Source organism: Carcharodon carcharias, chromosome 2 (assembly GCF_017639515.1).
Source record: "Carcharodon carcharias isolate sCarCar2 chromosome 2, sCarCar2.pri, whole genome shotgun sequence".
Lineage (NCBI taxonomy): Eukaryota > Metazoa > Chordata > Chondrichthyes > Lamniformes > Lamnidae > Carcharodon > Carcharodon carcharias.
In genome coordinates this window covers 51,665,420-51,682,781 of record NC_054468.1, presented here as the reverse complement: position 1 = coordinate 51,682,781, position 17,362 = coordinate 51,665,420, and the positions used below count along the sequence as shown (strand labels likewise).

General features: G+C 39.7%; 1 protein-coding gene across 3 annotated transcripts in view; it reads right to left on the bottom strand.

The window, feature by feature from the left end:
• The window catches only part of tbl1xr1a (tbl1x receptor 1a), a 199,943-nt gene that overhangs the window by 174,411 nt on the left and 8,170 nt on the right, over window positions 1-17,362 (bottom strand). The window contains exon 1 of one of the 3 annotated variants that reach the window (XM_041210968.1): window positions 11,800-11,814. The exons of the other annotated variants lie outside the window; for them this stretch is intronic. The gene's annotated coding sequence lies outside the window, so the exon portion shown is untranslated. Of the gene's footprint in view, window positions 1-11,799; window positions 11,815-17,362 lie in introns of those variants that run through there. 3 annotated transcript variants of the gene reach the window in all.

The window sequence follows — 17,362 nt, the reverse complement described above, 5'->3', positions numbered from 1 at the left end:
TTCTTTGCATTGCTCACAGCAAGTTAGATAAGATTTTTATGGCAGAAGCATTATGCCTTTCAACTCAATGTATGATAACATAGCCAAGGTGGTTCTGGCTTTAAATGGTTCTGTTTAAGGTCAAAGTCTAATTTCTGTAAATAAACATAGTCTGACACCAATCAGCTTAATTATTTAGTGAGGAAACAGTTGCAGAAGATGGTATTTGCAAATGTCTAGCTCCAGGTAACAAAAATCATCAACTGCACTTAATGGCAAAATACCTCTAGCTGCCTGAAGCACAATGTCAAAACCATGGTGGGCACACAAAACCCGGCAGCAAATGGATGCCATGATTTCCTTTCACTTAAAAATACAGCATTTTTTTCCCCACTCATTTACTGTGTCTCTTGAGCTTGTTAAGATGTCCTGTATTTCTCATTTCATACCAGCTGTAGGCTAGGCATAAAAAAAAACTGGACTTCACATTCAATGCTACTACCAAATGCACCCATTAGCTCTGTTCTTGTGGAATTAGGCTGCCCACAACCATTTGGAGTAAACCTGCACTGATGTTAGAACACCCAACATCATTTACATTTTTTTCAGGGGCCAGTAAGCCTAGTGCATGTTCAACGAATGGCTTCTAAAATATGTAAAGCTTTTACTTCCACAGTATTAAGAGTTCAGTCTAACATCCAACAAAAATGCATTGAAGCGGTAAGCACATCCTGCACAATCCAACTTTCATTGCCTGCCTTGCCTCTATCTTGTCTATTCCCTTCAACCCTAGCCTCTCATTACAAGTGATTTGTACTTGATTTCTAATTGAGACCAGGAGATCTTAGTTACCTAAAGTGACCTGTTCAGAGTGGGAATGTAAATTTCAAGCAACTGCATAGCTGTTACATCTGCAGATTTTCTTAATGCTAATATTTCCATTTCTAAAAATAAAAACAGAATCAGAATCAATATTCTGCAGGGTAAGTGATTTGCTGCTATCCACAATACTTAGCTACTTAAAATGTCTGTACCCAAATACTGGCACAGTGAACAATGCCACAGGCGTTCCAATTGATTAAAATAATTCTACTTCATTTCACATATAATAAACTGTGACTTGAACTACTTCTCCAGTACTAAACATCAGTCATGATTAAGTGCTTTACAGAAATATTCCCATATTTGAGCCCTGCAGTGGGCAAGTGCAGCAGAATTCTGTCCTCAACCCAATACCCACTTTCCAGGAGTCACAGAATTAAAAATTAGGATGGGAACACTTGTTGGTATTTTGTTATCTCCCAAGCCCAATGTTTATACCCAGAGTGGTCCCCTGAGATGAGGCCAGGAATCGAACCAGAGGCTTTCTGATCTCAAAGATCAATACTTCACATCAGTGCATTTTACCTATTACAGTATTAATGTTTCTACATCTGGTCAGTCACTAGTTTTCAAACAGAAGACAGCACCAACCTTCTCAAAAAGAAAAATCACTAGCACCACAGCAAGTGAATTTATTGCAACATTAATCATAACATTAGACTTCCTCAATATTCTCAACCAAGCGACTAAATACAATAGCAATATGCTTCAAAAAGGTTATTTCACATTAAGTAGCACTTACTGTCTCATTTCATTTATTACATGGTACACATCAATAACCTTACTACTTCCTGAACAATGTCATGATTAGCCACTCACTGTCACAGTATTTGCAACAGTCAAGAGACACAAAAAGAGAGAATGAAATTATATGACTTAATTCTCTGGGCATACAATCATTACCAAATAAATCGTATCCATGAGGCACGGTGGCATTCTGAAAAGTAATCTAAGTTTCATATTCAGGTGTTTAATTCTATAATCTATATAGACAATAGCACAATGCATATTAAAGGCCTCATGCTTACTTAGTACACAAAAACATCTGATCTACAATCTGTTAAATTATTTTAAGGAAGTGAACACACGTGTGGAACATTGACTAAAGCATCACTGTAACACACTATGCACTGTCCCGCAAATTTGAAAAGCCCCATAATTTATTCTACCAAAGTTTGTTTTGTTGATTTTGTTCCAGGAGAAAGGAGGGGATGAAAACTAAAGGTATTCAACTTGAACTCAGGACAACAAATCCAGAAGTCACTAGTCACTAGCCTAAGCTCTCAACTGATGTACAGTCCAATGACTTTATGTTTTTTTTAAACTGCATTTGATTTTTATCTCTTGCTTTATATTAATACATCTATACCACCCACTATCCCTAGCCAAGATTGCAAGTCATGTGCTGCCATTCTGTGCCTGGCCATCAGGACTTCCTCTTTGTGCTTTTCTGGTGCTTTTGTGGGATCTGCACTAGACATCTCCTCACATTGTCATGGCTGAGACCAATAATTCACTATCTGGGCAGTAGCAGGCACGGACCCACTGTTCACTTATTATGCTTTGACTTTAGACCACAAGACCATAGACCATAAGACATAGGAGCAGAAGTAGGCCATTTAGCCCATTAAGTCTGCTCCACCATTCAATGAGATCATGGCTGATCTGATAATCCTCAACTCCACTTTCCTGCCTTTTCCCCATACCCCTTGATTCCCTTACTGATAAAAAATCTGTCTATTTCAACCTTGAATATACATAATGACCCAGCCTCTACAGCCCTCTGCAGTAAAGAATTCCACAGATTAAGTACCCGCTGAGAGAAGAAATTCCACCTCATCTCTTGTTTTAAATGGGCACCCCCTTACTCTGAGATTATGCCCTCTGATCATCCTAGACTCTCCCACAAGGGGAAACAACTTATCAGCATCTACCCTGTCAAGCCCCCTAAGAATCTTATGTTTCAATAACATCGCCTCTCATTCTTCTGAACTCCAATGAGTGCAGGCCCAACCTACTCAACCTCTCCTCATAGAACCATAGAAAAGTTACAGCACAGAAGGAAGCAATTCGGCCCATCTTGTCTATGCCGACCTGAGGACACCCAGGTGCCCTTTCTAATCCCACCTTCCTGCACCCAGCCCATAGCCCTGCAGCTTACAGCACTTTAGGTGCAGATCCAGGTACTCTTTAAAAGAGTTTAAAGTTTCTGCCTCTACCACCAACTTGGCCAGCGAATTCCAGACCTAGTACCCTCTGCGTAAAAAAGTTCTTCCTCATGTCCCCCTACACCTTCTGCCACTTATCTTGAATCTATGTCCCCTGGTTCTAGAATTCTCCAACAAGAGAAACAATTTTATCCTGTCCACTCTATCTATTCCCCTCATAATTTTGTACACCTCAATCAAGTCACCTCTCAGCCTTCTTTCTTCTAAGGAAAATAACGCCAACTTATCCAATCCCTCCTCGTAGCTACACTTTTCTAACACTGGCAACATTCTTGTAAACCTCCTCTGCACTCTCTCCAGAGCTATTACTTCCTTCCTGTAATGTGGTGACCAGAACTGCACACAATACTCCAGTTGTGGCCTCACCAGTATTTTATACAATTCCAACATTATATCCTTACTTTTATATTCTATACCTCTGCCAATAAAGGAGAGCATTCCATATGCCTTCTTTACAACCTTGTCTACTTGAACTGCTGCTGTCAGGGACCTGTGTAGTATACGCCAAGATCTCTCACTTCATCTACCCCTCTTGGTATATTCCCATTTATTGTGTAATCCCTGTACTGTTTGACCTCCCTAAATGTAAGACCTCACACTTCTCTATGTTAAAATCCATCTGTCACTTTACCACCCACTCCACCAACCTATCTATATCATTTTGGAGATTATGGCTATCCTTTACTCTATCCACTACTCAGCCAATCTTTGTGTCACCTGCAAATTTCCCAACCATGCCCCCCACATTTATGGCCAAATCGTTAATATATAACACAAACAGCAAGGGTCCCAACACCGAGCCCTGTGGAACACCACTTGAGACAACTTTCCATTCGCAAGGGCCATCTATCAACCATAAGAAAATCCCTCCATCCTCGGGATCAACCTAGTGGACCTTCTCTAGACTGCCTCCAATGCTAGTATATCTTTCCTTACATAAGGGACTAAAACTGTTCACAGTATTCTAGGTGTGGTCTAACTAACGCCTTGTATAGTTTTAGCAAGAATCCCCCATTTTTTATACTCCATTCCCTTAGAATAAATGGCCAACGTCCATTTGCCTTACCTATTATCTGCTGAACTTGTATGCTAGCTTTTAGTGATTCATGAATGAGGACCCCCAAATCCCTCTGTGTTGCAGCTTTCTTCAGTCTTTCTCCATTTAAGTAATATTCAGTTCCTCTATCCTTCCTGCCAAAGTGCATAACCTCACATTTTCCCACATTATATTCCATCTGACACGTTTTTGCCCACTCACTTAACCTGTCTATATCCCTCTGTAGACTCTTTGTGTCATCCTCACCATTTGCCTTCCCACTTATTTTTATGTCATCCGCAAACTTGGTGATAGTACATTAATTTTCCTCATCCAAGTCATTAACATATATTGTAAATAATTGTGGCCCCAGAACTGACCCGTGGCACTCCACTAGTTACAGGTTGCCATCCTGAAAATGCACTCCTTATCCCAAGGCTTTATCTTCTATTAGTTAACCAGCCCCCTATCCATACCAGTATACTACCCCCAACACCATGGGTTCTTATCTTATTAAGTAACCTTAAGTGTGGTGCCTTATCGAACGCCTTTTGGAAATCTAAATATATTACACCTACTGGTTCCCCTTTATCTATCTTGCTTGTTACCTCCTTAAAGAATCCTAATAAATTTGTCAGGCATGATTTCCCCTTCATGAAGTCATGCTGACTCTGCTTGATTATATTATGCATTTGTAAATGCTCTGCTATTACATCCTTTATAATAGACTCTAACATTTTCCCAGTGACAGATGTTAAGCTAACTGGCCTACAGTTACCTGTTTTTTTGTCTCCCTCCCTTTTTGAATAAGGGTGTTACATTGGCAGTTTTCCAATCCTCTGGAACTTTTCCAGAATCTAAGGATTCTTGGAAGATTATTACCAGTACATCCACTATCTCTGCAGCTATTTGCTTTAATATCCTAGAATGCAACCCATCAGGTCCAGGTGACTGAACAGCCTTTAGCCCCATTAGTTTCCCTAGTACTTTTTCCTCTAGTGATAGTTATTTACATAACCCATGAAAATTATTTCAAATTAATAAAATAGCTAAATTAGGAATTGTAACGCATCATCTCCTTTATTAACTAATTGGTGTCATTTTTAAATTTTGTGCTTTACTTTTATGGTTTCATTTAAAAAAAACTTCTGTACCATGAAGTTTTCAAAAATTAAAAACGGCATCTATAGGTTGCAAACACAAAAATACCATGCAACTAGGCTCCACTCAAAAAAGGGCAGTAAAAGGTCCTGCTCCAACTAAGTTTTACACCTAACAATTAACTCCTTACTTGATGTACCAAGGTCAATTATGGAACACCTGCTTACATTTACGCCTTTATTTAATGCATGGTTACAATGAGGAAATATATCACAGCTCTACTCTCAAAGAAGTCACTAATCCTTTCTCTCAAAGTTATACTCTAGCAAGCATTCATCATTCAATAGTACTGTGGAAATCAGAGTGTAAAAGATATGAAGTTTTTCAAAATAACTGTAAAAAAAGAAATACTTCCGAAAAAAATGAGCGGGACTCAAAAGCAATTAAGTCACTAAGTTTTGATGTCATTGATCCTGGACTGTGACAGGAAGTCAGAGACAATATAACAGAAAACTGTACAGCAATTTTTCAATCTTCCTTATAAAAGGCAAGTGGTGCCAGGGGACTAGAGGGTAATTGGTGTGCACCTCTTTTCAAGAAGGGATAGAAGGATAAAATGGGTAACTATCAACTAGTTAGTCTAAAACAAGTGCACTCAGAACCCACAATTCAAAATCAAATTGGAAAAATAATAAAGGTAATCAAGCATAGATTTGTTAAAGGCCAGTTACATTAGAGAAATTTAACCAAATTGCTAAATAGAAACATTATGTAATATATGGCACATAGCATTCTGCAAGCTTACATTTCATAAGCTACTTCATATTTCATATTTCTTTACTGCATGATGGTAATCTCTTACATTAAAAATTAATTTTAACAATTAACACTTTGCGGCACACTGCTAAAATAGCGATAGCGTTTTATAGTCGCTCAAACTTATATTGATCACCAGCCTGGCTCAGTGGTGGCACTTTTGCTTCAGAGTCAGATTATCAAGGGTTCAAGGCCCAATTCAAGACCTAAGCAAGTAATCTAAGTTGATAATCTGGTGAAGTACTGTCTTTCACATTAGACATTAACCAAGGTGCTTTCTGTTCAGATGGATGTAAAAGGTCTCATGATGCTATTCAAAAAGAAATGAAGGAGTCTGCTGGTGTTGTAGTCAACATTTATCCATCAACCAACACCACAAAAACAGGTTAAATGATCATTTTCCTCACTGCTATTTGCGAGATCTGACTGTGCACAACTTGGCTGTCACAACTTGGCTGTCACAACTGTCAACATAACAGTGATAATATTACAAAATATGATGGCTAGACAAATGTAACTTCTGTTCTTACTTTTGAAACAGTCATTCAGGCCTATAAATGTGGCTGCTAATTGTTGGTGTTTCATTTAGCTCAACTGTCCCTGGATAACTTCCTTTCAGGGAATCCACACATTCCCATCCTCGCCAACTCCCTTAATGGAGAGTGGACAGATGCTTGCAGTCACTGCATCATTAGTCCTGACTTTCAGCTATTGTAAATGGTTTTACAGAAAGACAGTGAGAAAGGAGGCAAAGCAATAAAAGAAATGATAAGACAAAATTTCAGGCAGGTGAAGAGAGAGAGAGAGAGGAAAAGGGATAGATACATGCAGGAGGGTAGAAAGGCACATGGGAGTGGATGAGAGAAGAGCAAGAAAAGGTGGGGGTGGGGGGTAGGATGAGAGTCAGAGAAAGGGCAAAGGTAGACGTAATATTCCACATGATGACTCCCAGCTTTACCTGTCAACCTCTCATTACTACTGTCAGACCAGCATTCTCGGATGAACCACAATTTCCTTCAACAAAACACTGGTGAAGATGCATGGATTGTGATCCCAATGACCCTTTCTCTCTCTCCAATCACAATCATTGAAACATGCTAGACCAGACGGTTTCCTGCTTTACATTAATATTCACCATTTGCACTTCCATAATATGCTCACTCCGCCCCTATCTTCGATCCACTATTGATGAATGTTCTTTCAGCTACCTTGCTGAAATTCACTCACTAAACCTCACCCATCTCTCCACTTGAAATCCAAACTCTCATACCGGGATTTTGGCTACCTCACCTAAGATCTCTTTTGTATCAAGTTTCATTTTTATTATGACAACATTTGTAAGAGTGACCACCTCACAATACCTGTAGAGACAAAGTCCCAGATTCACACTGGGAACACTCTCCATCATATTGTGTGGTACAGCCACCATGTTAAATGAGATGGATTCCAAACAACTCTAGCAACTCAAAACTGCACATCCATGAGGCACTGTGGGCCATCAATAGCAACAGAATTGTATTCCAACACAACCTGTAAACTCATAACAAAAACAGAATTACCTGGAAAAACTCAGGTCTGGCAGCATCGGCGGAGAAGAAGAGTTGACGCTTCGAGTCCTCACGTCATGAGGTAATTCTGTTTTTGTTTTGGATTTCCAGCATCTGCAGTTTTTTGTTTTTATCTGTAAACTCATGGTTCTGCATATTCATCACTCTACCATTATCATCAAGCCAAGGGATCAACCCTGGTTCAATGAAGGGTGCAGGTGAGTATGCCAGGAGCAGCCCCAGGTGGCAACCTGGTGAAGTTGCAACATAAGATTAAATGCATGCTAAACAGCAGAAGCAGCATGCAACAGACAGAGCTGAACAATCCCACAAACAGATGAGATCAAAATTCTGCAGTCCTAACACATCCAAGTGCGAACGATGGTGAACAAGTGAACAACTAGTAGGAGGAAGAGATTCCACAAATATCCCCATCCTTAATAATAATGCCCAGCGCATGAGTGCAAAAGGCTGAAGCAGCTACAAACATCTTCAGTCAGAATTGTTGAGTGGATGATTCATCTCAGCCTCCACCTGAGGATCCCAGAATCAGAGATGCCAGTCTACAGCCAATTCAATTCACTCCAAATGATAGTAAGAAACAGCTGAATGCTGGATACACAAAAGGCTATAGGCCCTGGCTGTGGTGCGGAAGCCTTTGCTCCAGGACTAGCCATGCCACTAGCCAAGCTGTTCTGGTCAACTACAACATTGGAACCTACCCAACAAAGTGGAAAATTGCCCAGGTACGCTGTGTCCACAAAATGCAGGACAAAATCAATCCAGTCAATTACAGTCAAGTCTACACTCAATCATTGGCAAAGTGTTGAAAGGTGTAATGCACAGTGCTATCAAGCATTACTTTCTCACCAATAAGCAGCTCACTTGCGTTCCGCAGGACCATGCGGCTCCATACCTCATTACAACTTTGGTCCAAGCAAGGACAAAAGAACTGAATTCCAGGGGTGAGTTGAAGTGTCCTTGACATCAAGGCAGCATTTGGCCAAACATGACATCAAGGAGCCCTCATAAATTTAAAGACAGTGGGAGCAGAAGGGAAAACTTGCACAGGAGAAAATGGCTGCTGGAGTCCCCATGATGTAACTACACAAGTTCCTCAGGACAGTTTCCTTGGCCCAACCATCTTCAATTGCTTTAATGACCTTCCCTCCATTATAAAGGTCAGAAGTAGGGATTTTCACTGATGATTGCATGGTGTTAATTCTATTTGTAACTTCTCAGATAATGAAGCATTCCATGACTGCAGACAGCAAGACCTGGACAACATGCAGGCTTGGGCTGTGTCAAGTGACATTCATACCATGCAAGTTTCAGACAATTATAATCTCCAACAAGATAGAAACTACCAATTCCCTTTGACATTCAATGGTATTACCATCACTGAATCCCACTATCAATATCCTGGAAGGGCTGCCACTGAACAGAAACTGAATTGGATCTGCGATTTAAATACTGTAGTTACAAGCAGCAGGTCAGTAGCTTGGAATTCTGCAGCAAGTAACTCACCTGCTGATCTCCAAAGCTTGTCCACCATCCACAGGGCATAAGTTAGGAGTGTAATGGAATACTCTCCACTTGCCTGGATCTGTGCAGCTTCAACAACGCTCAAGAAGCTTAGACATTCATTCCCTTCACCACTTGCACACAGTGGCAGTAGTGCCCATCAATTACAAGATGAGCTGCAGCAACTCACCAAGACTCTTTCAACAGCACTTTCTAAACCAGTGACCTCTAATGCCGAGAAGAACACCACCACATGCAAGATCCCCTCCAAGTCATACGCCATCTGACTTGAAAGCATATTGCCATTGTTGAAAATGTTGCCGAAGTTTTTTGTCTTGCACTACTCAGGACAAACACAAGAAAGCCAAATTTCAAAAGGTCACAACAATTTATGTTAAGGGGAAAATGGGTGCTGATTGGTTGGTGAGTCAACTCTGATTGGCCAAGGCATTGCCATGGAGAAAGCAGGGTGGGGGGGGAGGGGACGATAAGCTCCCCATGATTTCAGGTAATTCAAAAAAGGCACAAGGCTTGAACATATTCAATTTGTTTGCAGAGAACAGTCCCTGCATTTAAATGTTGCCACTTCTAGCAAGCATAAATGAGCCATGTTATGAGCACAACTGATTAGATTAAGTAGGTTTTCAGTGTAGCTACAAGTGTATTTGGAATTGTTCAACAAGCAGTAATGTGAAACAGCTAGCTTAACTTGTTCAAATTTTGATACTTTGTCTAACACACAAGTTGGCAACATGTCTCCATTTGCAGCAATATTCAAGTTTAGTATAACCAAGCAGCTACTTATATCTCCATTCCTTCGCTGTTGCTGGGTGAAAACCCTTGAACTCTTTCCCTAACAGCATTGTGGGTGTAGCGGCACCACATAGAGCAAGAGGCAGAGAGAGGCCAGAGCCCGAGCGAGAGACTGGGCGTCATGTACAATAAATATCATTCTCTTTCTTTAAAAACTTGCAAGGAAACCTGCCTGTGTGTGTATTTTACAGTCACAGCATGTAAACAGTTAAATACTCATGGAATTGGTAAACATATCCTTCAAAAAAACCCTTTTGTGATCAAATGAGAAGTGGGGAAAGAAAGTCCTCCTCACCTGATCTTAACAATACTTTTAACAAAAAAAACTGATTAGAATGTGGAACACCCAAAACCCACTGCCTGCACCATGTGGGATCTCCAAGACACTTCTGTATCCTATCTCCAGCTACTCAAATTGGCATTTCTGAGCTTCACATGTGACTGGAGTCAATGCAGGGTATGTGGGAGACTGAGAATCTGCCAGGGTCACATTCCAGCAGGTTGTAATCCCACAGTGAAAGAGGGTTTAGAAGGATAGCAAATGGATAGCTGAGTAAGCAGTCGGGGTTGTAGGAATACACAAGGAGTGCAGCAGTCTCAAAGCAGTCCTCACTGCAGAATACTAACGGTGATATGACAACATCTTAGGGGAATGCAGTCTCGGTTGGGCGGGGGGGCACAGAAGGCAAAGCAAAGTATAGAAATGGAGTGGTCATTGGACATTCAATGGTCAGTGTAGTAGACAGACATTCTGCAAAAGTAAACCCTGCATAGTGTGTGCCTCCCTGAGGTCAGGGTAAAAGGACACCACTAAGGAAGCACACACATTTTGGGGGTGGGCAGGGGAAAGTGGGGAGAAAGAGAACAGCCAGATGGCCTGGTCCATGCAGGAACCAATGACGAGAAAGGAAATGGATTGAGGTCCTGCAGTTAGAAGTTTCAGAAGCTAGGAACGAAGTTAAAAAGCAGGAACTCAAAAATCTCTCAGTCATCTCTGGATTACTCCCGGTGCCACATGCTGATGAGGACAGAAATAGGATAAAACAACACACAGAGGCATAGTTTCAGGGTCGTGGGGCATTGGGACCAGTTCTGAGGCAAGAGAGAGCGGTTGAAGGTGGATGGGTTGAGAAGTGGAACCAATGTAATCTCAAGAAGGTTAATAAGTACAAAGGGGAGGGTTTAAATTAATTTAACAGGAGGGTGGGCACATGGATAAAACATTAGAAAAGAGAAGGGTGCACAGAGGACTGAAAGAGGAAAACAATGCCAAATAATAGCTCAGAAATAGAAAGGATCAGATGGATAAATACAAGGCAATTTAATATGAGTTTGGAATACATGCAGAAAAATGTATGTAGCATGGTAAATGAGGCTGGTTATCTGCAGCCACAAATTGCCCCAAGGGACTGCAACAGTGGCAACAGATACCTGACTCAAAGAAGGAAAAGCTTGGAAATGTAATATTCCTGGCTATAAGATATTCAGGAAAGATAAAAAGAAACCATTCGGCAGTATTGATCAAATAAACTATTAAAGCACTGGAGAGACGTAGTTGAGCGGTCAAAGACAGAGTCTACTTGGTTAAAATTAACACAATAAGCTATCACATTATTGGGTGCAAACTACTGGCCATCAAATTGTGGGAAGAGATGGAACAAATTTGCAGGCAAATTACAGAAAGATACAAGAACTACAGAGTAGTAATAGGGGTCTTCATTCATCCTAAAACAGACTGGGATAGTAACATGTAAAGGACAAAAGAGGGGAGGAATTCCTGAAATGTGTATAAGAAAACTTTCTTGATCAGTGTGTTTCCAGCCAAACAAGGAAGAAAGCAGAAACAAAAACAAAAAATGCTGGAAAAACTCACCAAGTCCGGCAGCATCTGTGGGGAGAGAAAAACAGGGTTAATATTTCAAGTCCGTATGACTCTTCAGAGCTGAGGAGGAGGAACAAGGAGGAAAGCAGTGCTGGATTTGGTTCTGGTGACTAAAGTGGGTTAAGTGGAACATGTTTCAATGGGAGAGCTTTTGGGGAACAGTGGTCATCACATCAGGTTTAGAATAGCTATTGAGGATATATTGAGCTATACAAGGATAAGCAGTTAACATAAAAAGAAACCCACAGCTCAATAGTAAAATGGTAGTCAAGGAAAGGGTGGAGCCAATTAGGGACCAAAATTGGGATATTCTTATGGAGACTGAGATACCAAATGAGTACAATGCATCAATCTTCAATAGAGAACTACCAATGTAGCAGTAAAGAAGGGGATTGGTTAAAATTAAAATAGATACAGAGGTACTTAAAAGATTGTCAATCTCAAAGTAAGAAAGTTACCCACTCTGGACGAGATGCATCCTTGATTAATGAAGGAACCAAAAGTTTCTTCTTAGACTAGGAAAGGTTAAGAGGATATCTGATAGGATGTTTAAAATCATCAACAGTTTTGAGAGTAAATAAGAAACAGTTTGCAATGGCAAAAAGGTTGGCAAACAGAGTACACAGATTTAATGTGACTGGCAAAGGGACTAGAGGCGATACGAGAAAACATTTTCTCTTAAACACACTGCAGAGGCTCTAGCCACAATCCAATCCTCCTTAGATATGTGAGCAGTTCCAAAGTACTGAATGATTGCAAATGTTACACCCCTGCTTAAAAAAGGGGAGGCGACCAAATCCAACAATTACAGGCCAGTCAGTCAAATGTCAGTGGAAGGGAAATTCTTAGAGACAATAACCCAAAATTAATTGGGTTTTTAGAAAAAGAGGTTAAAAGTGAAAGTCAGCATGAATTTAGATCAAGTTCTTTGATTAAATAACAGAGGGTTGATGAGGTCGGTGCTGTTGATAAGACTTTTGAAAATATGCCACATAACAGACTTGTTAGCAAAGTTAAAGCCCATAGGATGAAAGGGCTTCAGTTATTTGGAAAGACTGGAGACGCCAGGGTTGTTCTTCTTAGACTATGAAAGGTTAAGATGATATCTGATAGGATGTTTAAAATCATCAACAGTTTTGAGAGTAAATAAACGGTTTGCAATGGCAAAAAGGTTGGCAAACAGAGTACACATTTAATGTGACTGGCAAAGGGACTAGAGGCGATAAGAGAAAACATTTTCTCTTAAACACACTAGGTTGTTGTGATTTGGAACACACTGCATAAAAGGGTGATGGGCTATAGATTCAACTGAACAAAGACTTGAAGGAAAACTATTTACAGGGCTTTGGCAAAACAGCAGAAGAGTGGGAATAATCCGATAGCTCTCTAAAAGTGCCAGCAGAAGCATGATGGGCCAAATGGGCTCCTTCATGACTGTATCATAATTCTATAGCAATGTAGTTTTGTGAATTAAGCTTAAGGACTTAAAAGGGTCAGCCAGAGAGAAGACATTCAGCCCACTGTCCAATATACCTCCCCATCTCCCTGCCCTCCAGGTGGATCAGGTGACTTTTTTGTAAAAATATCGAATAATAAAATTTCCCAGTAGAATGCACCTAGTATTCAAAACATTTTATACAACACTACACCTTCAATTGGGAGCTTAATCTCATGAAAATGTGACTTCTGGTTATTGCTATGATACAAATCAAGGTTAAAACTGTATCGATGTTTAGGAAATGTACCTGAAGAGGTGGTCGCAATCTGGAGGCAATTCAAATCGTGTTCAAACAAGCCCACAGAAGTTCCATTGCTTATTTTTCCCCAAAAGGCTTATTACCAGCCATCCCCTTCACAGCAGTTTCTCCACCCATCTCTGTAAATTTACCAATCACTAAATATAGTGACTATAAAACAACCACACAAAGCTGTGCAGGTTTATAATTTACTTAATATTTACAGTGAAGAGAAAAAAAAAATCACTGCCGTGCAAGATCAGGAAAATCAGTTCCAACAATATCCTCCTTGCCTCTTCTCACTCTTCAAACCACTCAAAGAATAAAATGGCTTGCACAAACCAGCAGGGGATTCTTTTGAACAGTTATCCCCAGCATAAATATGGCATAATGTCTCCTTTATATTATAACAATACCACAGATGGCAGCTCCTTCGGATACAGCACTGCAACATTAATGAGATGGCAAGAAAGACATGAGGAGCAAAGAATCATCTCAAGAGACCATGTTTAGCTGTTCTCCAAAAACAGCAGTACCACTGACTGGAAACTGTAAATAACAATGCATGCCACCATTGTTTCCTGGTTTTCACACCTGTCTTTCACAGCCAATGGGGAAGGTCTGACTGCCAGAAATCAAAGTCGTAGTAACAACTTTCAAAATACGAATCTGCAGTTTATGCACTGCTGCCAGTGGAATGGAATCCACCCTGCAGTATAAAAAGAACCGATCTACAGTATCAACAGATCAGGATACAACTTTTCTAAGGGCTTTAATTTTCATTCAAATTGCTGACCTACAAGATTTTTCCTGATCTCAGTGGCTTTGGATTCTGCTGTAGTGGCAGACACTGCGTTTAGGCCCCAAACAAATCAAATGCACACAAGAGTTGGGAAGGGAGACACAAGGTGTAAAGTGTGTCCAGTGGCATCGCCACTGACACCTAACCAATTTGTTTTCTTCACATGTGTTTTTCATGATGAAGATGTTACCCATCATTTTTAATATTAATCTAACATGGGTTAACATGCGACAGAGTATGCACAGGAGGCTGAACAATCAAAAGCATAAAAACAGATTTGCATGTTTGCAAGTTGTAATACCAAGACTTGCAAGTTGAAACTATTTTCTGCATTGGTATAAGCTCCAGCAGGCATCAAATGGAGACGGCCAAGAAAAGTGATATAATACAGATTGACATTTCAATACCAAAAAAGCTGCACCTTTGAATAAATTTACCTAGAGTTAGTACACTCCAAGCCATAAGTGAAGTGTTTTAGCAGTTCAACATGATGAGTGTTACAATTATGGAGGTTTATAAGATTGTTGTTTTGCAACTGTGTCTTTAATTTAGGGTTGTCATGAAGCTATTAATGTATATATTATTGAAAAAATATTTTCTTTTAAAATAGAGGTTTAGTCTGTGGTTGTGTCTTAATTGGATTGAAGCCAGCTAGTCTATGCTTTGATGTGTACTAGTTTTGATATGAGAGGGGGATAGAGTGCATTTGCATTTTTTGAGTAGTCATTTTTGGTTGTTAAAAGTAAACTGGCAAAGTTCTGTTCTGTAGTTTAAAGTATAAGTTGCCTACTGAAAGTGTTTAGTCAATGGTGCATTTAGTTGTTTGCTACAGTAGAAGTCTTAAAATATGAAATCGTGTCCTGTCATCCTTTCAGCCAGAAGTTCAAATTAATTTTTTTTAAAGTTATTAGTCTCTATGGAGATCGTAATATGAGACACTATACATATGTAACGGAGTCGTCCACAGCACTTTTAACCAAAAAAAAGTATATTTTTTTACAACTGTATAAACAGTCAAATCTATAGGGAAACCATGAATGTCTGATTTGTCATCTTAGACATGCAGTGAACCATGGCATTAAGGCAGTGAAAAAAAAATCCAATTATTAAGAAAAGGTAGGAAGTGGCAGGGCTAGGCAATTGTGAGATAATGAAAGATCAAAAGCTGGGGCTGAGTATTAATTTTTTTTAAAAGTAGGACTTCATTAATGTCAATTTTCTGTGTGCCTAAGAGAAAAACGGGATGTTATTCTTGAAGCAAAAGTAAAATAATATGGATACTAATAATCTGAAATAAAAAGAAGAAAATGCTGGAAATATTTAGCAGGTCTGGCAGCATTTTTGGGGAAGAGAAACTGTGTTAACATTTCAGGTCAGTCTTTTCATCAGATGACCTGAAGCATTAACTCTGTTTGGTGCTGCCAGATCAGCTGAGTATTCTCAGCTTCTGTGTTTATTTCAGATTTCCAGTATTCACAGTATTTTGTTTTTCTGTACCCATTTTCAATCTCAGCTGACTCAAAATGCACAAACCTTCAACTTCCTCTCCTTACAAAATAACCTCAAATATACTCGTAATTTACATGTTTTTAAAACATTAGTTATAATGGTTGAAAACTAAGTCAGCTGAAACCTAATAAAAGCTGTTTAGGACTAAAACACTTAAAATCCACACAAACTACATTAAAAACTGGGTGACAAACTTCTGAATTGCATTGCAAACCTGTTAAACTAGAAATAGCAAGACAAGGTTTCAACTGAGCTGCGTCAAAATGGCAAACATTCACTGCCATAAGAATCAGTAATGGGAACATTGCTGGTTACTGTATATAATTAATTGATTGGGAATGGAGCATAGAACAAAACTTAATCACTGTGGTTTCAAAAAGTGGAAACAGACTCATGAATTGCAGCTGGCATCTAATGTGGACAAATACAAGACATGAATGAACGAGGTGAATATAAACTAAATGGCACTCCCAGACAAATAAACAGAAGGGGGATCTGGGAATATTGTGAAACATCCACAGAAACCAATAGTTAAGGGTGTAGCAACAATATGCAGTGCTAACTGTCTCTTTGATTTATACATCCAGCTAAAGTTCATATTTCAGGAACCAATGGCAAGTCTATATAAAGCTCTGTCGACAGTTCCACCTGCCCTACAGCGTAGAATGTCAGGCACTGAATCTCAACAAAGATATCCAAACAGTACAGGAAAGAGTAACCAATTATTTTAAAGAATAGGAGAGGATGAAGAACTTGGGACTGGTTAAAAGGTTAGGTTCAAGGGACATATTATCACTCCAGTAAGGAATAAAGGCCAGGATGAGAGGGCAGAACTTATAGAAAAGAGAAGGAACAGAATGTATGGAATGGCAGGAACAGGAGCAGGGAGTTATGATAAGGCTGTGCCCCTTTTTTTTGAGGACATGATTTTTTTAGCTTTCAACTGACCGGAAATTTTTCAATTTGAAATAAAACAGAACGAACTGCTTAAAAATGCAAGGCCACATTCCAAGGTGGAGGTGAAAAATTAACAAACCAATCTCAGGGGAGCGTGAAGAGAGAGATATTTCCTATAATTCAGACAACCATCAAAACCCATAACTAAGGAAGAGGCATTAAAAATGCTAAGTACTGGATATTGAAACAATGGCTACCACAGAGAGTCCACCTCTTGGAAATGCATAATGGGTGAAGTATTTCAATGCAATGCTACTAGCCACTAGAGAGGTTGCAAGTGACACAGGCGGTGTCAGAAAGCCTTCAGCAGAGGAAACAAGCTGTGGACTGCTCGCTCTCTCCCTCTTTTGTAATAAGTCTGTCACCTGATTCAAGAAATCAACTCTTCCAGCGAACTGAGATCTCATAATAATTGCAACATCATCTTCATCTAACTACATCCAAAATCAGTCACAACATTTAAAATCTGTGCCTCAAAGACAATGAACTGTATTTTTTTTTACCCTTTTTCTTCCAATTGGACTCTAACTCCCCTTGTTTCTGATATATG